The sequence below is a fragment of the Lithobates pipiens genome, unplaced genomic scaffold, assembly GCF_037356315.1.
Source record: "Lithobates pipiens isolate NorthernLeopardFrog02 unplaced genomic scaffold, aLitPip1_a1.2 Scaffold_8, whole genome shotgun sequence".
Classification (NCBI taxonomy): domain Eukaryota; kingdom Metazoa; phylum Chordata; class Amphibia; order Anura; family Ranidae; genus Lithobates; species Lithobates pipiens.
In genome coordinates this window covers 650,030,385-650,052,435 of record NW_027507903.1, presented here as the reverse complement: position 1 = coordinate 650,052,435, position 22,051 = coordinate 650,030,385, and the positions used below count along the sequence as shown (strand labels likewise).

General features: G+C 48.3%; 1 protein-coding gene across 1 annotated transcript in view; it reads left to right on the top strand.

Moving 5' to 3' along the window:
* Positions 1 to 22,051, top strand: part of LOC143961698 (C-type lectin domain family 10 member A-like) — a 113,689-nt gene that overhangs the window by 1,054 nt on the left and 90,584 nt on the right. The window lies entirely within an intron of this gene.

Here is a 22,051-nt window from a genome sequence, read left to right as displayed (position 1 = left end):
AACCCTTTGCAGGGTGGCCTTGACTTATTGGGCTTACCGGTTACCTCAGCTTGGCTTGTTCTTCCACGTCTAGGGGTTCCCAGGGTTGGTACCCAACAACTTGGATGGTGACACCAATAAAGTCCATTTAGAAGGTTTTATTTTGCAAGGGTGACATCCAATAACACAGTCTCGTATAGGAACAGAGGGCAAGGGTGAAGAACTCAGGCACCTTGAACTGCAGATACAACAAAGTCTCTTATTCCATTCAGAGAGTAGCCACTCGCAGCTGGGCACTTCAAGGCTGAACAGATCTCTAGCCAGAGATCATGGCAGTCAGCACGTTGATTCAGAACTTGTAAAATCCTCTGAACGTGGACAAGCTATAACTGAAAGTGAACAGGAACCTTTTCTCTCAGTACTTGGAACGTTCTCTGTCTCCTTGATAGTACTGGAAAAAGCGTGGATTCATCAATGTCAAACTCAGTAACCAGGCACTTCTCAGGATGCCACTTGTCGGCCCTCCTCCGAAGAGTCCTCCCCGGTCACTTTCACGAGCTGCGGTGCCCCTCCAAGCCGAGAGCACACCCGGACACCTTGAATCCTCCCTCAGTTACTGCGCCTTGGACCAGCCGGTTCTGAGACTCGGGAACAGATGGATCCCTACCCCAGACCAGGCGAGTCTAGTGGGTGTAACCAACAGAAGCATGTTGCAGGATGTCGAGCACCCCATGACCCCTCGCGGGGCTACCCCGGTCCTGGAAAACCAGACCGGACCACAGGGGCCTCACAAACTCCTCTCTCTAAGCCCTTGTACACACGGTCGGACATTCTGACAACCAAATCCGTTGGATTTTGTCCAAAACTGTTGCATACACACGGTCGGACAAAGTTGTCGTAAAATCCGATTGTACGTAACGTGATGACGTTATTTCATTACGATGGGACTACGTTCACGCTAGTAGCCAATAGCTTTGGTGTAGGAATTTGATCTGAGCATGCGTGGCACTTTGTCCGTCGGAGTAAGCCAGTGATGGTGAACCTTGGCACTCCAGATGTTTTGGAACTACATTTCCCATGATGCTCTACTACACTGCAGAGTGCATGAGCATCATGGGAAATGTAGTTCCAAAACATCTGGGGTGCCAAGGTTCGCCATCACTGGAGTAGGCTACACATGATCGGAGTATGTCCGATCGGAGCATTTTGTCGGAAAATTTTACAGACAAGTTGGAAAAGTTGGTCCGTCGGATACTCCGACGGAAACAGTCCGATGGAGACCACACACAGTCGGAATATCCGACAAAACAGTCCGATAGGAAACATTCCGTCGGAATCTCCGACTGTGTGTACAAGGGCTGACACGTGACCTCAACATCTTAAGTACCCCCTCCCAGACTCCTCAGCAAGGCCCGGCACACCCACTGATTGGTTCTGAGAAGGCTGATAGCCAAAACATCCAACCAGGCCTGGTTCCAGCCTGTCATGTGCACCTCACTGTACATATGACCAAGCAGAACTTCTAACACAGCCCAGCCAAACTGATGTTAAAGTTACACCAACGTAATTAACCCTCAGAACCCCACTACTGTTCTCAGGCAAAAAAACTAAATTTACACATGAATGACACTTTGTCCAAAATGTCATCCGCTACACAACCAAAAACATAAATGTATTTTATTGGGATTTTATGTGATAGACCAACACAAAGTGTCACATAATTGTGAAGTGGAAGGAAAATTATAAATGGTTTTCAAAGAAACAATGTAAATGGGACTTCTGATGGGTTTCTTTCAACAATGACTGTCTTCTTGCCACTCTTCCATGAAGGGCAGATTTGTGGAGTGACGACTAACAGTTGTCCTGTTTTTTTGGGTGTTTGGCGCTAGCGGCAGGCGTTGTAATTGACGATAGATCTACATCAGGAGACATTGTTTTTTCAAAAACACTTGTACTGTCTTTATTTACTTTAACACTTTTTTGGTGAATGGGTAGGGGTACCCCCTACCCATTTACATAAAGGGGGAGGCATGATCTGGGGCCCCCCTTGTTAAAGGGGGCTTACAGATTCTGATAAGTCCCCCCCCCACCCACAGCCCCCCACAGGGCTGTCAGGAAGAGATCCTTATCCCAATCAACATGGGGACAAGGTGTGTTGGGGGGGGGGGGGGCAGAGCCCTCCCTGCCTCAAAGCATCCCCCTTGTGTTGAGGGTATGTGGCCTGGTATAGTTCAGGAGAGGGGGCGCTCGCTCCTTGGGGTGCACCACAAATAACACAGATCCTTGTGGCACACTACAAAAAACACTGAACTTTGGGGTACACACTGATAACACTAATCTTTGGGGTACACCACTAATAACACTGAACCTTGGGGTACACCACAAATAACACTGATCCTTTGGGTACACCACTGTTAACACTGAACCTTGGGGTACCCCACTAATAAAACGGAACCTTGGGATACACCACAAATAACACTGATCCTTGTGGCACACCACTAATATCATTGAACTTTGGGGTACACCACTGATAACACTAATCTTTGGGGTACACCACTGATAACACTGAACCTTGGGGTACACCACTGATAACACTGAACCTTGGGGTACACCGCAAATAACACTGAACCTTGGGGTACACCACTGATAACACTGAATCTTGGGGTACACTACTAATAATACTGAACCTTGGGGTACACCACAAATAACACTGATCTTTGGGGTACACCACTGATAACACTGATCTTTGGGGTACACCACTAACACTGAACCTTGGGGTAAACCACTGATAACACTGATCTTTGGGGTACCCCACTAATAACACTGAACCTCGGGGTACCCCACTAATAACACTGAATCTTGGGGTACACCGCAAATAACACTGAACCTTGGGGTACACCACTGATAACACTTATCTTTGGGGTACACCACTGATAACACTACTCTTTGGGGTACACAACAAATAACACTGAACCTTGGGGTACCCCACTGATAACTCTGAACTTTGGGGTACCCCACTGATAACACTGAGTTGGGAAGTTGGGAACTGGTAAAGTGACAGATCGCCATCCATATTTTCCGGCACAACATTGATCTTTCAAGCAACATCCAAACGCTTTTATTGGAAAATATCACCTCACAGCAATGAAGTGCAATATTTTGGGATCACCCTACAGCTGCATTCACACTTCAGCGTTTTGAATCGCGGGCAGATTTGCCGCGATTCTTCCTGCGATTTAAAAGTGCCGATGTGTGAATGACAAATCGCGGGACTCACATTTGAGAGGCCATTCATCTGAATGACACCAAAAATCGTGGTGAGGGTCTTCCGCTATAAATCGTGCTGCACTCGAAGGCAACCAGCATCGCGTTGAGGCACGTTGCCCACAAAAAAGTTCAGGAGCTACTTTTGGGCGACATGCTTCACGCGAGGTGGGTTGCTGCGATTTATCTCACGACAATCGCGACAATTTCATTTTTCAGAAACCGCGTTTGGATAATGGTGTTTTGTTTTCCTGTTTTAGGGGGTCAGCCTTCCTCTACAAGAGAATTTCCCAACTCACATTCCTGATTTTCCTTCATTTACAGGAGTGTTGGGTTACTGCACTCTATGTAGATAGGGCGGGGGTGGGGGAGGGTTACTGAGGGGCCGTGGTGTAAGGAAGGGAAGGGATTTTTCTTTTTATGTTTTGAGGTATTGAGGAAAAGCTACGTACTTTATGTTTTAAGCTCGTGTGATAGATTTCCTTATCTTATAAGGTTTTTTTTGAATATCTAGTTTACATTTATACTGGTTTATATTTGTATATACAGTGGGGATGGAAAGTATTCAGACCCCCTTTTTTTTCACTCTTTGTTATATTGCAGTCATTTGCTAAAATCATGTTTTTCCCTCATTAATGTACACACAGCACCCCATATTGACAGAAAAAAACAGAATTGTTGACATTTTTGCAGATTTATTAAAAAAGAAAAACTAAAATATCACATGGTCCTAAGTATTCAGACCCTTTGCTGTGACACTCATATATTTCAGTGGCGGCTGGTGAAGTTTTAGGATGGGGGGGTGCAAGACCACGCCCCTCAGATTTGGCCCCTCCCATTTATCACAAGCCACACCCCTTATCGAATCAACATCATATACCAGGCTGCACACTATACACAGGGCTCTACTAAAGCAGATGAATCATGTCTATCTTGTGTATAACCACATCAGGCACCTTTTCTGCAACCTGTAAATGGCACATATCTGCATTCTGTAAATCGAATTTTGTAAATCGCACATATCTGCAACCTGTAAATCGCACATATCTGCAACCTGTAAATAGCACATATCTGCATTCTGCAACATGTAAATCACACACATCTGCATTCTGTAAATCACACATCTGCATTCTGTAAATCGAACATATCTACAACCTGTAAATTGCACATATCTACAACATGCAAATCGCACATATCTACAACCTGTAAATCGCACATATCTGCATTCTGTAAATCGCATTCTGTAAATCGCACATATCTGCATTCTGTAAATCGCACATATCTGCAACCTGTAAATAGCACATATCTGCAACCTATAAATAGCACATATCTGCAACCTGTAAATAGCACAAATCTGCATTCTGTAACATCTAAATCACACATATCTGCATTCTGTAAATCACACATATCTGCATTCTGTAAATCGCACATATCTGCAACCTGTAAATAGCACATATCTGCATTCTGCAACCTGTAAATCGCACATATCTGCATTCTGTAAATCACACATCTGCATTCTGTAAATCAAGCATATCTAATACCTGTAAATCGCACATATCTACAACATGCAAATCACACATATCTACAACCTGTAAATTGCACATATCTACAACATGCAAATCGCACATATCTACAAATTGTAAATTGCACATATCTACAACATGAAAATCGCACATATCTACAACCTGTAAATAGCACATATCTGCATTCTGTAAATCGCACATATCTGCATTCTGTAAATCACACATCTCCTTTCTGTAAATCACATTCTGTAAATTGCACATATCTGCAACCTGTAAATTGCACGTATCTGCATTCTGCAACACGTGAATCGCACATATCTGCATTCTGTAAATTGCACATATCTGCATTCTGTAAATCGCACATATCTGCATTCTGTCAATCACACATCTGCATTCTGTAAATCGCACATATCTGCATTTTGTAAATCGCATTCTGTAAATCGCACATCTGCATTCTGTAAATCGCATTCTGTAAATCGCACATATCTGCATTCTGTAAATCGCATTCTGTAAATCGCACATATCTGCATTCTGTAAATCGCATTCTGTAAATCGCACATATCTGCATTCTGTAAATCGCATTCTGTAAATCGCACATATCTGCATTCTGTATATCGCATTCTGTAAATCGCACATATCTGCATTCTGTATATCGCATTCTGTAAATCGCACATATCTGCATTCTGTAAATCACATTCTGTAAATCGCACATATCTGCATTCTGTAAATCACATTCTGTAAATCGCACATATCTGCAACCTGTAAATCGCACATATCTGCATTCTGTAAATCGCATTCTGTAAATCGCACATATCTGCATTCTCTAAATCGCACATATCTGCATTCTCTAAATCGCATTCTGTAAATCACACATCTGCATTTTGTAAATCGCACATATCTGCATTCTGTAAATCGCATTCTGTAAATCGCACATATCTGTAAATCGCACATATCTGCAACCTGTAAATAGCACATCTCCTTTCTGTAAATCACATTCTGTAAATCGCACATATCTGCAACCTGTAAATTGCACATATCTGCATTCTGCAACACGTAAATCGCACATATCTGCATTCTGTAAATTGCACATATCTGCATTCTGTAAATTGCATTCTGTAAATCGCACATATCTGCATTCTGTCAATCACACATCTGCATTCTGTAAATCGCACATATCTGCATTCTGTAAATCGCATTCTGTAAATCGCACATCTGCATTCTGTAAATCGCATTCTGTAAATCGCACATATCTGCATTCTGTAAATCGCATTCTGTAAATCGCACATATCTGCATTATGTAAATCGCATTCTGTAAATCGCACATATCTGCATTCTGTAAATTGCATTCTGTAAATCACACATATCTGCATTCTGCAACATGTAAATCGCACATATCTGCATTCTGTAAATCGCATTCTGTAAATCGCACATATCTGCAACCTGTAAATCGCACATATCTGCATTCTGTAAATCGCATTCTGTAAATCGCACATATCTGCATTCTGTAAATCGCACATATCTGCAACCTGTAAATAGCACATATCTGCAACCTATAAATAGCACATATCTGCAACCTGTAAATAGCACATATCTGCATTCTGTAACATCTAAATCACACATCTGCATTCTGTAAATCACACATATCTGCAACCTGTAAATAGCACATATCTGCATTCTGCAACCTGTAAATCGCACATATCTGCATTCTGTAAATCACACATCTGCATTCTGTAAATCAAGCATATCTAATACCTGTAAATCGCACATATCTACAACATGCAAATCACACATATCTACAACCTGTAAATTGCACATATCTACAACATGCAAATCGCACATATCTACAAATTGTAAATTGCACATATCTACAACATGAAAATCGCACATATCTACAACCTGTAAATAGCACATATCTGCATTCTGTAAATCGCACATATCTGCATTCTGTAAATCACACATCTCCTTTCTGTAAATCACATTCTGTAAATTGCACATATCTGCAACCTGTAAATTGCACGTATCTGCATTCTGCAACACGTGAATCGCACATATCTGCATTCTGTAAATTGCACATATCTGCATTCTGTCAATCACACATCTGCATTCTGTAAATCGCACATATCTGCATTTTGTAAATCGCATTCTGTAAATCGCACATCTGCATTCTGTAAATCGCATTCTGTAAATCGCACATATCTGCATTCTGTAAGTCGCATTCTGTAAATCGCACATATCTGCATTCTGTAAATCGCATTCTGTAAATCGCACATATCTGCATTCTGTAAATCGCATTATGTAAATCGCACATATCTGCATTCTGTATATCGCATTCTGTAAATCGCACATATCTGCATTCTGTAAATCACATTCTGTAAATCGCACATATCTGCAACCTGTAAATCGCACATATCTGCATTCTGTAAATCGCATTCTGTAAATCGCACATATCTGCATTCTCTAAATCGCACATATCTGCATTCTCTAAATCGCATTCTGTAAATCACACATCTGCATTTTGTAAATCGCACATATCTGCATTCTGTAAATCGCATTCTGTAAATCGCACATATCTGTAAATCGCACATATCTGCAACCTGTAAATAGCACATCTCCTTTCTGTAAATCACATTCTGTAAATCGCACATATCTGCAACCTGTAAATTGCACATATCTGCATTCTGCAACACGTAAATCGCACATATCTGCATTCTGTAAATTGCACATATCTGCATTCTGTAAATCGCATTCTGTAAATCGCACATATCTGCATTCTGTCAATCACACATCTGCATTCTGTAAATCGCACATATCTGCATTCTGTAAATCGCATTCTGTAAATCGCACATCTGCATTCTGTAAATCACATTCTGTAAATCGCACATATCTGCATTCTGTAAATCGCATTCTGTAAATCGCACATATCTGCATTATGTAAATCGCATTCTGTAAATCGCACATATCTGCATTCTGTAAATTGCATTCTGTAAATCACACATATCTGCATTCTGCAACATGTAAATCGCACATATCTGCATTCTGTATATCGCATTCTGTAAATCGCACATATCTGCATTCTGTAAATCGCATTCTGTAAATCGCACATATCTGCAACCTGTAAATCGCACATATCTGCATTCTGTAAATCACATTCTGTAAATCGCACATATCTGCATTCTCTAAATCGCACATATCTGCATTCTCTAAATCGCATTCTGTAAATCGCAAATATCTGCATTCTGTAAATCGCATTCTGTAAATCGCACATATCTGTAAATCGCACATATCTGCAACCTGTAAATAGCACATATCTGCATTTTGTAAATAGCACATATCTGCATTCTGTAAATCGCACATATCTGCATTCTGTAAATTGCACATATCTACAACCTGTAAATTGCACATATCTACAACATGCAAATCGCACATAACCACAAACTGTAAATTACACATATCTACAACCTGTAAATAGCACATATCTCCATTCTGTAAATCGCACATATCTGCATTCTGTAAATCACACATATCTGCATTCTGTAAATCACACATATCTGTATTCTGTAAATCACATTCTGTAAATCACACATATCTGCATTCTGTAAATCACACATATCTGCATTCTGTAAATCACATTCTGTAAATCGCACATATCTGCAACCTGTAAATTGCACATATCTGCATTTTGTAAATCGCATATAACTGCAACCTATAAATGGCACATATCTGCATTCTGCAACATGTAAATTGCACATATCTGCATTCTGTAAATCGCACATCTGCATTCTGTAAATCGCATTCTGTAAATCGCACATCTGCATTCTGTAAATCACACATATCTGCATTCTGTAAATCACATTCTGTAAATCGCACATCTGCATTCTGTAAATCGCACATATCTGCATTCTGCAACATGTAAATCGCACATATCTGCATTCTGTAAATCGCATTCTGTAAATCGCACATATCTGCATTCTGTAAATCACATTCTGTAAATCTCACATACCTGCAACCTGTAAATAGCACATATCTGCATTCTGTAAATCGCACATATCTACAACCTGTAAATCACACATCTGCATTCTGTAAATCGCACATATCTGCATTCTGTAAATCGCATTCTGTAAATCGCACATATCTGCAACCTGTAAATTGCACATATCTACAACCTGTAAATTGCACATATCTACAACCTGTAAATTACGCATATCTACAACATGCAAATCGCACATATCTACAACCTGTAAATTGCACATATTTACAACCTGTAAATCACACATATCTACAACCTGTAAATCGCACATATCTACAACATGCAAATCACACATATCTACAACCTGTAAATCTTTTTTGGGGGGGCAGGTATGGGGGTTAATGCTGCCGACCACCGATAATCCTTTTTTTTTAAATCTTGTTAAATCACATTCTGTAAATCGCACATACCTGCAACCTGTAAATAGCACATATCTGCATTCTGTAAATCACACATCTGCATTCTGTAAATTGCACATATCTACAACCTGTAAATCGCATTCTGTAAATCGCACATATCTGCAACCTGTAAATTGCACATATCTACAACCTGTAAATTGCACATATCTACAACATGCAAATCGCATATCTACAACCTGTAAATTGCACATATATAGAACCTGTAAATCGCACATATCTACAACCTGTAAAGATTTAAAAATCAGGGTTATTATCGGTGGTCGGCAGCATACCCCCCTTAGACAAGATTTTTTTTAAAAAGGGTTCTTATTAAGAAGTTATTAATAATAACCCCTTTTTTTTAAAGCTTCTTTGGGGGGAGTGTATGCTGCCGGCCACCGATAACACTTTTTCTTTAAATCTTGTTTAGCAGGGGGTGGGGGGTGGGGTTGGGGTATGCTGCCGAGTGCGACCACCATAGTAACCCTGTAGATGTGGAGGGGGTACCGGCGGTGGCGCTGAATAAAGAATCAAGAATTTGTAAGCTGCCATGCGGCAGCCCCTTACCTGATCCTCTTAGGCGGGCAGAAGAGCGAAGTGCTGTGCCAACGTCACTTCCTTGAGTGACGTTGGAAGCACTGCCCACCGCTCACTCAAGTGCAAGTCTGTGCACTTGCTCGGCCAGTCGATTGCGCCGGAAGCTGTGGCGTGATCAGCTGCGCCACAGAGCGCTCTTTTTTTGGCCAAATGAAGCACCTCGTCTGCAATCTTGTGATTGCATAGATGTGGCGCTTCCTATATTGCACTGCGCCCGGCACCAGTGCACATAGGGAGGGAAATTTTAAAAAAAAATGTGTTTACTTAAAGTGACATGTTTAATTTTTTTTTTTTTACTACATGGGAAGGGGGGGGGGGCGCCCGGGTGCCCCCTATGGACGGGCCTCCACTGATATATTTAACTCAGGTGCTGTCCATTTCCTCTGATCATCCTTGAGATGGTTCTACACCTTCATTTGAGTCCAGCTGTGTTTGATTATACTGATTGGACTTGATTAGGAAAGCCACACACCTGTCTATATAAGACCTTACTCACAGTGCATGTCGGAGCAAATGAGAATCATGAGGTCAAAGGGACTGCCTGAAGAGCTCAGAGACAGAATTGTGGCAAGGCACAGATCTGGCCAAGATTACAAAAACATTTCTGCTGCACTTAAGGTTCCTAAGAGCCCAGTGGCCTCCATAATCCTTAAATGGAAGACATTTGGGAGGCCCAAAACCCTTGCTAGAGCTGGCCGTCCGGCCAAACTGAGCTATCGGGGGAGAGGAGCCTTGGTGAGAGAGGCAAAGAAGAACCCAAAGATCACTGTGGTTGAGCTCCATAGATGCAGTCGGGAAATGGGAGAAAGTTATAGAAGGTCAACCATCACTGCATCCCTCAACCAGTTGGGCATTTATGGCAGAGTGGCCCTACGGAAGCCTCTCCTCAGTGCAAGACACATGAAAGCCTGCATGGAGTTTGCTAAAAAACACCTGAAGGACTCCAGGATGGTGAGAAATAAGATTCTCTGGTCTGATGAGACCAAGATAGAACTTTTTGGCCTTAATTCTAAGCGGTATGTGTGATGAAAACCAGGCACTGCTCGTCACCTGTCCAATACAGTCCCAACAGTGAAGCATGGTGGTGGCAGCATCATGCTGTGGGGGTGTTTTTCAGCTGTAGGGACAGGACGACTGGTTGTAATCGAAGGAAAGATGAATGCGCCCAAGTACAGGGATATTCTGGATGAAAACCTTCTCCAGAGTGCTCAGGACCTCAGACTGGGATGAAGGTTTACCTTCCAACAAGACAATGACCCTAAGCACACAGGTAAAATAACGAAGGAGTGGCTTCTTAACAACTCCGTGACTGTTCTTGAATGGCCCAGCCAGAGCCCCGACTTAAACCCAATTGAGCATCTCTGGAGAGACCTAAAAATGGCCGTCCACCAACATTTATCATCCAACCTGACAGAACTGGAGAGGATCTGCAAGGAGGAATGGCCGAGGATCCCCAAATCCAGGTGTGAAAAACTTGTTGCATCTTTCCCAAAAAAAGACTCATGGCTGTATTAGATCCAAAGGGGGCTTCTACTAAATACTGAGCAAAGGGTCTGAATACTTAGGACCGTGTGATATTTCAGTTTTTATATTTTAATAAATCTGCAAACATGTCAACAATTCTGTGTTTTTCTGTCAATATGGGGTGCTGTGTGTACATTAATGAGGAAAACAAAACTTAAACTTAAAAGATTTTAGAAAATGGCTGCAATATAACAAAGAGTGAAAAATGTAAGGGGGGTCTGAATACTTTCCGTCCCCACTGTACCTGCTCTGTGTAGTGGTTTTGCACAGAGCAGCGCTGATCCTCCTCTTCTCGGGTCCCTCTGGGGGGTCTGAATACTTTCCATCTCCACTGTATAAATATTTTTATATGTTAGAATATTAAATAATAATATAACATTAAAATAAATATGTTTGTTCTATAAATATTTGTATTTGTTTTTTAATATTGAAGATCTAAAAGAATGACAATTTAGATTAGGTTTATTTCAATTTTGTTTGGAAAAAACTAATAAAATCCGATTAAAACAAAAACGTTAACCCCTTCAGCCTATAAAACCTGTATGTACAATTAAAAAAGGGTGGGCTTGGCCAATATAGTGAAAGACAAATAGAAAAATTCCCTGGATTGGTGGGATGTGGTAGATGTGGTATTAGGTGTAAAGTGCGCTGTCAAAACTAAATGTTATGAGATGAAGTCTTACCCCTTTCCTGACCAGAGCACTTTTTACAATTCGGCACTGCGTCGCTTTAACTGGTAATTGTGCGGTCATGCAATGTTGTACCCAAACAAAATTTGCATCATTTTTTCCCCACAAATAGAGCTTTCTTTTCATGGTATTTGATTGCCTCTGTGATTTTTATTTTTGCGATATAAATGGAAAAAACGAAAATTTTGAAAAAAAAATGATATTTATCTTTCGTTCACTGGCTGACACAGCTCCATTATTCTTGACCATAGGTTTGTTACGCCACCTTCAGGAGAGGACTAGGCAGCACATGTTATACATGTGAAAAAACAGAACTTTACAGTTCCGCCCAAGCAGCTTTAGTTTTTTTCTGCCTAGTGAAGGAGATGGACCTAGAAACCCTGAAGGACCATCGGTCCTGGGATTTTTTTTGCGGAAGTTTGCCTTTTGCGCAAAATTTTGGGATCCTGTGATCTACTATCAACAGCCGGCTGGGTGACTGGCTGGATATCCTTATTCTTGTAGTCTCCCCAGCCTGGCCATCGAGCGTGTGCAGACCATAGCTACTTGCTGGGTCGACCACACCATGCCTCTCAGGCTCCACGGGCGGCCGGTGAGTGCAACGCTCTGGGGCACACATATGACCGGACTACTGATGTCTTTGTCACAGTGTGCCTTGGCCAGCAGCCACCCTGTACTGATCAGAGAGTGGGTCTGTGATGGGATGTCCCCAGCTTGTCCGGATGGTAAGTACAGCTCTCCCTGCCTCAGCAGAATGGAGCAGCTGGGCAATCCCTGGGAGGTCGATTTGGGGGTCCCTCTCCTCCCTCTCTTCTCTACCTGTCCCTATCTTCCCTACCCCCCGTGGGGGATGCTGCATGATGGGCTGCTGAGCGGTGTGTGTCCCTGTAGCCAGGGGTTCCCTGGGGGGATCTCACCTTGGATGGGGAGCTGCACTAGGTGGCTGTGTCCCTGGGTGGCTGTGGTCTCCCCGCTGAGTGTCTGGAGGTCTGCATGTGCTGATCGCCATAGCGCTGTTCTGCCACCATTTTCGCTGTCCTTAGTGTGTATAGTTGATTGTCGGCCATTTTTGGTGTGCCTCAGTGGAAAGCATGGTCAGGGGCCATTTTGCTGTAGTTTGGCAGCCATTTTACCAGCCATTTACCAGCCATTTTACCAGTGATTATGTCCTTTATACTTGGCAGTGGCCATTTTGTTGTAGCCCAGCACGGTTTTTAGGCTCAGCGCTGGTCCCTGCTGCTCAGAACAGCGCGGTTTCACCTGGGAGCTGCCACAGGGCACTTGTAGCTGAATGGCACAGAACTCAGTCGGGGGGGTGAGTCCTGCGGTGGGGGCCCCTCAGTCTGCAGCAGCTAGGAGGGTGGGACTGCATGGGTCTGCATGGCTTCAGAAACTGGTGTTTCTTCCCCAGAACTCCCTGCAATTGCAACCAGCTCATCTGCAAACGCTTTGTCGGCGGTCCTTGAAACGTTCTTCGCCTTGGTGGATGCGGTGTGCGGGAGCAAAGGTGGTAAAAAGCAGCCCCTGCCTCCCCGTCCTCTGGGGAGAGCTCTGACGCAGACTCAGGCCCCGCTGAGGCTGGCAGCCCCTGTTCTGTTGCTTCAGATGACGCTGACCAGGACCTATCGGACAGTGAGGATGAGTCCCCGTCCGGGTCCGCGCAAGACAAAGCGCTAGTTTGAGCACTTATCGTAGCTGTGCGTGATACCCTGAAAATTCAGGATACAGCAGGTCCCTCTGGTGAAGTAGCGATCCCTTTTGGGTCCCATAAGCCAGCCTGTGCACCTAAGGTGTTTCCGTATCTGATTTATTTCGATAAGTTCATATTCAAGGAATGGGGAAGACCGCAATGGACCTTTTCGGTTCCAAAAAGTATGGTGGTGCGTTACCCCCTTGAGGAGAGCCTTCTTAAAAAATGGTCGGCTCCTCCGGTCGTGGACCCCCCAGTATCCAGGTTAAATAAAGTAACCACGATCCTGGTAGAGGGGACTCCTGCGTTCAAGAATCCTATGGACAGGAAGGCAGAGTAAGTGACCCGTTCTTTGTTTATGGTTGTGGGGTCTGCAATGCGACCAGTACTGGCCACAGCGCTGCTGTCACAGACACCTACTGAGTGGGCAAAACTTTTGCACTGCAAATTGGGGAAGCAGCAGGCTACTCCCGTCTGTATGGAACTAGCAGACCAGTTAGTACAAGGCCTTAAGTACATTTGTGACATGGCCCTGGATACGCTTCCCCGGCTATCCAGGGCTTCAGTGTCAGCAGTGGTGCTGAGGCGCCCAATTTGGCTAAAATGCTGGTCTATGGCCCAAGCATCTAAAAAAGCCCTGACGGATCTTCCCTTCCTTGGTGAGTGGCTCTTTGGAGCCTCGTTGGATGACATCATTAAGAATGCTACAGGTAGGAAGAGTACCAGGGCTTCGACTAAACGCTCCCAGCCAGACCGGACGACCTCTGAGGGACAAAAGCGTCCCTGGAACCGCAAGCCTAGCAAGCCTGCGAGCAAAAGTGCTACCACATGAAGGTTTGCCCCCACCCGTCATACGGGTGGGGGGTCGCCTTCAGGAGTTTGCAGCCCCATGGGCCTCTTGGCTGTCTGACCAATTTGAGTCTGCGAACTGATTTCCTCTGGCTAAAAGATAGAGTTCCTCTCTTGGCTACCAAACAGATTTTTCCCCACCAGCATACCCTTACTCCCGGAAGGCCCTAATGGGGGCGGTAAGGGACCTGCTAAGCTGCGGGGTGATAGTGCCTGTTCCAGAGTCGGAAAGGTTCCAGGGGTTCTACTCCAATCTGTTTGTAGTCCCCAAAAAGCCCTCAATTGCTTTGTAAAATTACAGAGGTTCAGAATGGAATCAGTTCGCTTAGTGGTCGATGCGCTCCATCAAGGGGACTCCCTGGCATTTTTGGACATCCAGGATGCATTCCTGCACATACCCATATGCCACAGGCATCAGAGGTTTCTGCGATTTGCAGTTGGGGAAGCCCACTACCAGTTTGTGGCCCTCCCCTTTGGATTGGCATCAGCTCCCCGAGTCTTTACCAAGGTATTGGCTCCAATTTTGGCATTGTTGCGACAACATGGGATCACGATTGTAGGTTATCTAGACGATCTCCTCCTAAAAGCATCTTCCGCCTCAGAATTAAATGAAGATGTGGCGATCACCGTGCAAACCCTGCAGGAATTTGGATGGCTGTTGAAGCTAAAGAAGTCGGTGCTCATACCAACTCAGCGCTTGGAGTACCAAAGCCTACTGCTGGACTCGAAGCAAGAGTGTTTCTCCCTTCAGAAAAGCTGCAGACTCTCAGAACCGCTGTAAAACTATTGATGAACCGCTGGTGGTCATCGCTACGCTTCTACAGCGAGTCCTAGGCCTCATGGTGGCCTCCTTTGAGGCGGTACCGTATGCCCAGTTTCATACCAGAGTCTTGCAGAAGGATATCTTGACAAAATGGGACAAATCTTTGTTATCCCTGGATCAGCAGATTCGGGTGAGACAGTTAGTCAGGGACTCCCTGCTCTGGTGGCTGAGGTCCCCGGCACTTCAGTCCGGGAAGTCGTTCCTACCTCTACATTGGACTGTGATCACAACGGACGCCATTTTGACCGCCTGGGGTGGAGTACTGGGAGTACAGTCGACCCAGGGCCTCTGGTCGGGGGAGGAATCCAAGTTGCCGATCAATGTGCTCGAGCTATGAGCGATCAGGCTATGCCTCTCCACATGGTCAATGAGACTGTGAGGGTGTCCGATCAGGATCCAGTCAGACAATGCCAAGGCGGTGGCATATGTCAACCATCAAGGAGGAACAAGAAGCTCGGCTGCAGCACCGGAGGTCGCTCACATCCTTCAGTGGGCAGAGTGACATGTACCGGCCTTATCGGCCATTTACATCCAGGGAGTGGAAAACTAGCAGGCGGACTACCTAAGTCGCCAGATGCTGGACCCGAGAATGGGCGCTGCATCCGGAGGTGTTCAGGCTACTGTGCCTGCAATGGGACACACCAGACGTGGATCTCCTGGCTTCCCGTCTCAATCAGAAGGTGCTGAGATTCATATCCAGGACAAAAGATCCTTGGGCAGACGCGTCAGACGCGCTGGTGGCTCCGTGGGGTCAGTATCGACTGATCTACGCCTTTCCTCCGCTAAAGCTGCTACCACGTCTGCTCTGCAGAGTGGAGACCAAGGGGATTGCGGATGCTCCCTGGTGACTACTGATGCAGGAAGACCTTCTGTGTCAAGGTCCGATTCTCCATCCTGCTTTACCATCGCTGGTTTTAACAGCATGGCTGTTGAGAGCCAGGTGCTAAGGAACCAAGGCCTATCGGACTCAGTGATTTCAACTATGCTGAGGGCACAGAAATCTTCTCGGAAGGCCTTCCCTGGAAGGCCTTCATCTCTATGTGTGAAGAGAAAGGGTGGCGTCCATGCACCTACTCAGTTTCCAGGATCCTGCTGTTTCTACAGCGAGGAGTAGACCAGAAATTGGCTTTAATCACCATTAAGGGACAAATATCAGCCTTGGCTGTTTTTTTCCAATGACTCCTGGCATCTCATTCTGTAGTGAGCACTTTTATTCAAGGGGTCCGGCGTTTAGTTCCTCCAGGGCGTCCACCGTTACCCCCGTGGGATCTGAACCCGGTTCTATCGGCGCTTCAGAAACTGCCGTTTGAGAACATCAGAGAATTTCCCTTGTTGACTCTTTCCCAAAAAGTGGTCTTTCTAGTGGCCATTACATCGGCCAGGAGGGTTTCGGAACTGGTGGCCTTGTTTTGCAAGTCGCACTATCTGGTTATCCAGAAGGATAAGGTGGTGTTGAGTCCGCAACCTTCCTTTCTGCTGAAGGTGGTTTCAGCGTTCCACATCAATGAACACAGAAGACATTGTGTTACCATCTTTCTGTCCTAAGGAGGTAGCTCTTCATTTCCTGGAAATGGTCCGGGCTCTAAGGGTGTATTTGTCTGCCACGGCTCCCTTTCGGAAGTCAGACTCTGTTCTTTCGGTAGCTGATCCGAAAAAAGGTATGGCAGTCTTGTCGGCCACCGTTTCTAGGTGGATCAGACAGATTGTGATAGAGGCCTACGCCTTGAAGGGTCAGGTGCCCCCCTTTCCTGTCACGGCCCATTCCACCAGGACTATTGGAACCTCTTGGGCTTTCCAACATCAGTCGCTCAAGTGTGTAAGGCGGCGACTTGGTCGCCCTTTCACACTTTTACCAAATTCTACAATGTTGATGTAAGCACATCGTCTGATGCCTGCTTTGGCCGCAAAGTTTTGCAGGCGGCTGTGTAATGTTGCAATTCTGCACTCTTTTTTTTTTCTGTTTTTTGTTGAAGAAAATACAGTTATTTTTGAGTATAATGCACATTTGCATTGTTGACCTCAAGTTCTGATACGGCTAGTTAAGGTGGTGACTCCCCTGTTAGGGAGCACTTCTGGTTGTGGGTGCCGTTTTTTATGCTCCCACCCCTCATTATGACACTGCTTGGGGACGTCCTTACGGTCAAGAATAATGTAGCTGTGTCAGTCAGTGAACGAAAGAGAAAATAGGATTTTTGTACTCACCGTAAAATCCTTTTCTCTGAAGTTCACTGACTGACACAGCACCCTCTCCTCCTATTGGTTTACGTTATACTGCTTGTTGACGTACTGAAGCTGCAGGTAACAGGCTGAGGGGTTGTTACTGGAGGGATCGCCCCCTGTTCTGCCTAGTCCTCTTCTGAAGGTGGCGTAACAACCCTATGGTCAAGATTAATGGAGCTGTGTCAGTCCCTGAACTTCAGAGAAAAGGAGTCCCTTCTCTTCTGTAACCCCCCCCCCCCCCGTCAGTCCCCTCTCCTCTGTCAGCCCCCCTCCTCTGTCAGCCCCCCTCCTCTGTCAGCCCCCTTCTCTGTCAACCCCCCTCTTCTGTCAGTCCCCTCTCCTCTGTCAACCCCCCCTCTGTCAGTCCCCTCTCCTCTGTCAGTTCCTCCTCTGTCAGTCCCCTCTCCTCTGTCAGCCCCCTCTGTCAGTCCCCTCTCCTCTGTCGCCCCCCCTCCTCTGTCAGCCCCCCTCTGTCAGTCCCCAGCCCCCTCTCCTCTGTCAGCCCCCCTCTGTCAGCCCCCTCTGTCAGACACCTCTCCTCTGTAAACCCCCCCATCAGTCCCCTCTCCTCTGTCAGCCCCCCTCCTCTGTCAGCCCCCCTCTGTCAGTCCCCTCTCCTCTGTAAACCCCCCCTCTGTCAGCCCCCCTGTCAGCCCCCTCCTCCATTAGTCCCCCCCTTTATTAGTCCCCTCTCCTTTGTCAGCTCCCCCCTGTCAGCCCCCTCCTCTGTCAGCCCCCCTCTGCCAGTCCCCTCTCCTCTGTCAGCCCCTCCTCTGTCAGCCCCCTCTCCTCTGTCAGTCCCCCCCCCCTCTGTCAGCCCCCTTCTCTGTCAACCCTCCTCTACTGTCATTCCCCCCTCTGTAAACCCCCCTCCTCTGTCAGCCCCCCTCTGTCAGTCCCCTCTCTTCTGTAAACCCCCCCATCAGTCCCTTCTCCTCTGTCAGCCCCCCTCTGTCAGTCCCCTCTCCTCTGTAAACCCCCCTCTTCTGTCAGTCCCCTCTCCTCTGTCAACCCTCCTCTGTCAGCCCCCCTCTGTCAGTCCCCTCTCCTCTGTCAGTTCCTCCTCTGTCAGTCCCCTCTCCTCTTTCAGCCCCCCTCTGTCAGTCCCCTCTCCTCTGTAAACCCCCCCCCCCTGTCAGTCCCCTCTCCTCTGTCAACCCCCCCTCTGTCAGCCCCCCTCTGTTACTCCCCTCTCCTCTGTCAGCCCCTCCTCTGTCAGTCCCCCCGTCAGCCCCCCCTCTGTCAGCCCCCACCCTCTGTCAGCCCCCTTCTCTGTCAACCCCCCTCTTCTGTCAGTCCCCTCTCCTCTCTCAGCCCCCCCTCTGTCAGCCCCCCCTCTGTCAGACCCCTCTCCTCTGTAAACCCCCCCCCATCAGTCCCCTCTCCTCTGTCAGCCCCCCTCTGTCAGCCCCCCTGTCAGCCCCCTCCTCCATCAGTCCCCCCTTATCAGTCCCCTCTCCTCTGTCAGCCCCCCCTTTGTCAGCTCCCCCATGTCAGAGCCCTCCTCTGTCAGCCCCCCTCTGTCAGTCCCCTCTCCTCTGTCAACCCCCCTCTGTCAGTCCCCTCTCCTCTGTCAACCCCCCCTCTGTCAGCCCCCACTCCTCTGTCAGCACCCCCTCTTTCAGCCCCCCCCTCCTCTGTCAGCCCCTCTCCTCTGTCAGTCCCCTCTCCTCTGTCAGTCCCCTCTCCTCTGTCAGTCCCCCCTCCTCTGTCAGCCCCCTTCCTCTATGTCAGCTCCCCTCCTCTCTTAGCTCCCCTCCTCTCTCAGCTCCCCTCCTCCCTGTCAGTCCCCCGGTCCACTCGCCCCTGTCAATACAGCGCTAGGCTAATGAATCCTAAACGCTGCAACTCACAGTGGCTCTCTTCTCCCAGCACCATGCCAGCCCCACTCCTCTGTCAGTCCCCTCTCCTCTGTCAGCCCCCCCTGTCAGCCCCACTCCTCTGTCAGTCCCCCCTTTGTCAGTCCCCTCTCCTTTTGTCAGCCCCCCCTGTCAGCCCCACTCCTCTGTCAGTCCCCTCTCCTCTGTCAGTCCCCCCTTTGTCAGTCAGCCCCCCTCTGTCAGCCCCCCTCTGTCAGCCCCCTCCTCTGTCAGACCCCTCTCCTCTGTAACCCCCCCCCCCTGTCAGTCCCCTCTCCTCTGTCAGCCCCTTCCTCTGTCAGACCCCTCTCCTCTGTCAGACCCCTCTCCTCTGTCAGACCCCTCTCCTCTGTCAGACCCCTCTCCTCTGTCAGACCCCTCTCCTCTGTCAGCCCCTTCCTCTGTCAGCCCCTTCCTCTGTCAGCTCCTTCCTCTGTCAGACCCCTCCCCTCTGTCAGTCCCCCTCTGTCAGCCCCTTCCTCTGTCAGACCCCTCTCCTCTGTAAACCCCCCCCTGTCAGTCCCCTCCCCTCTGTCAGCCCCCTCCTCTGTCAGACCCCTCTCCTCTGTAAACCCCCCTTATCAGTCCCCTCTCCTCTGTCAGCCCCCCTCTGTCAGTCCCCTCTCCTCTGTAAACCCCCCCCCATCAGTCCCTTCTCCTTCAGCCCCCCTCTGTCAGTCCCCTCCTCTGTCAGCCCCCCTCTGTCAGTCCCCTCTCCTCTGTCAGTTCCTCCTCTGTCAGTCCCCTCTCCTCTGTCAGCCCCCCTCTGTCAGTCCCCTCTCCTCTGTAAACCCCCCCGTCAGTCCCCTCTCCTCTGTCAACCCCCCCTCTGTCAGCCCCCTCTGTCAGCCCCGTCCTTTGTCAGTCCCCCCCTCTGTCAGCCCCCACCCTCTGTCAGCCCCCACCCTCTGTCAGCCCCCACCCTCTGTCAACCCCCTCCTCTGTCAGCCCCCTCCTCTGTCAGTCACCCTCTGTCAGTCCCCTCTCCTCTGTCAACCCCCTCTTCTGTCAGTCCCCTCTCCTCTGTCAGCCCCCTCTGTCAGCCCCCCTCTGTCAGTCCCCTCTCCTCTGTAAACCCCCCCTCTGTCAGCCCCCTCCTCCATCAGTCCCCTCTCCTCTGTCAGCCCCCTCCTCTGTCAGTCACCCTCTGTCAGTCCCCTCTCCTCTGTCAACCCCCTCTTCTGTCAGTCCCCTCTCCTCTGTCAGCCCCCCTCCTCTGTCAGCCCCCCCTCCTCTGTCAGTCCCCCCTCCTCTGTCAGTCCCCTCTCCTCTGTCAGCCCCCCTCCTCTGTCAGCCCCCTTCCTCTATGTCAGCTCCCCTCTTCTCTCAGCTCCCCTCCTCTCTCAGCCCCCCTCCTCTCTGTCAGCCCCCCTCCTCCCTGTCAGATCCCCCCTCCTCCCTGTCAGATCCCCCCTCCTCCCTGTCAGCCCCCCTCTCCTCTGTCAGCCCCCTTCCTCTCTGTCAGCCCCCTTCCTCTCTGTCAGCCCCCTTCCTCTCTGTCAGCCCCCTTCCTCTCTGTCAGCGCCCTTCCTCTCTGTCAGCCCCCTTCCTCTCTGTCAGCCCCCTTCCTCTCTGTCAGCCCCCTTCCTCTCTGTCAGCCCCCTTCTTCTCTGTCAGCGCCCCCCTCTGTCAGCCCCCCCTCTGTCAGCCCCACTCTGTCAGCCCCCCTTTCCTCTGTCAGCCCCCCTTTCCTCTGTCAGCCCCCCTTTCCTCTGTCAGCCCCCCTTTCCTCTGTCAGCCCCCCTTTCCTCTGTCAGCCCCCCCTCCCCTCTGTCAGCCCCCCCTCCCCTCTGTCAGCCCCCCCTCCCCTCTGTCAGCCCCCCCTCCCCTCTGTCAGCCCCCCCTCCTCTCTGACGGCCCCCTCCCCTCTGTCAGGCCCCCCTCCTCTCTGACGGCCCCCTTCCTCTCTGTCGGCCCCCTTCCTCTCTGTCGGCCCCCTTCCTCTCTGTCGGCCCCCTTCCTCTCTGTCTGCCCCCCTCCTCTCTGTCTGCCCCCCTCCTCTCTGTCTGCCCCCCTCCTCTCTGTCAGCCCCCTCCTCCTCTGTCGGCCCCCTCCTCCTCTGTCGGCCCCCTCCTCTCTGTCGGCCCCCCTCCTCTCTTTCAGACCCCCTTCTCTCTGTCGACCCCCCTCCTCTCTTTCAGCCCCCCTCCTCTCTGTCGGTCCCCCTCCTCTCTGTCGGTCCCCCTTCTCTCTGTCGACCCCCCTCCTCTGTCAGCCCCCCTCCTCTCTGTTTGCCCCCCTCCTCTGTCAGCTACCTTTTTTTTGTCTCGCTGTAATGGAGGTCTCTATTGGGGGGCACAGGCACTGTCTGATATATAATCTGTTACTTTCCACTGCCCTACTGACACCGTCCACTGCTCTACTGACACCGTCCACTGCCCTACTGACACTGTCCTCTGCCCTACTGACACCATCCACTGCTCTACTGACACCGTCCACTACTCTACTGACACCGTCCACTGCCCTACTGACACTGTCCACTGCCTTTTTGACACCGTCCACTGCCTTTTTGACACCGTCCACTGCCTTTTTGACACCGCCCACTGCCCTACTGACACCGCCCACTGCCCTACTGACACAGTCCATTGCCCTACTGACACAGTCCATTG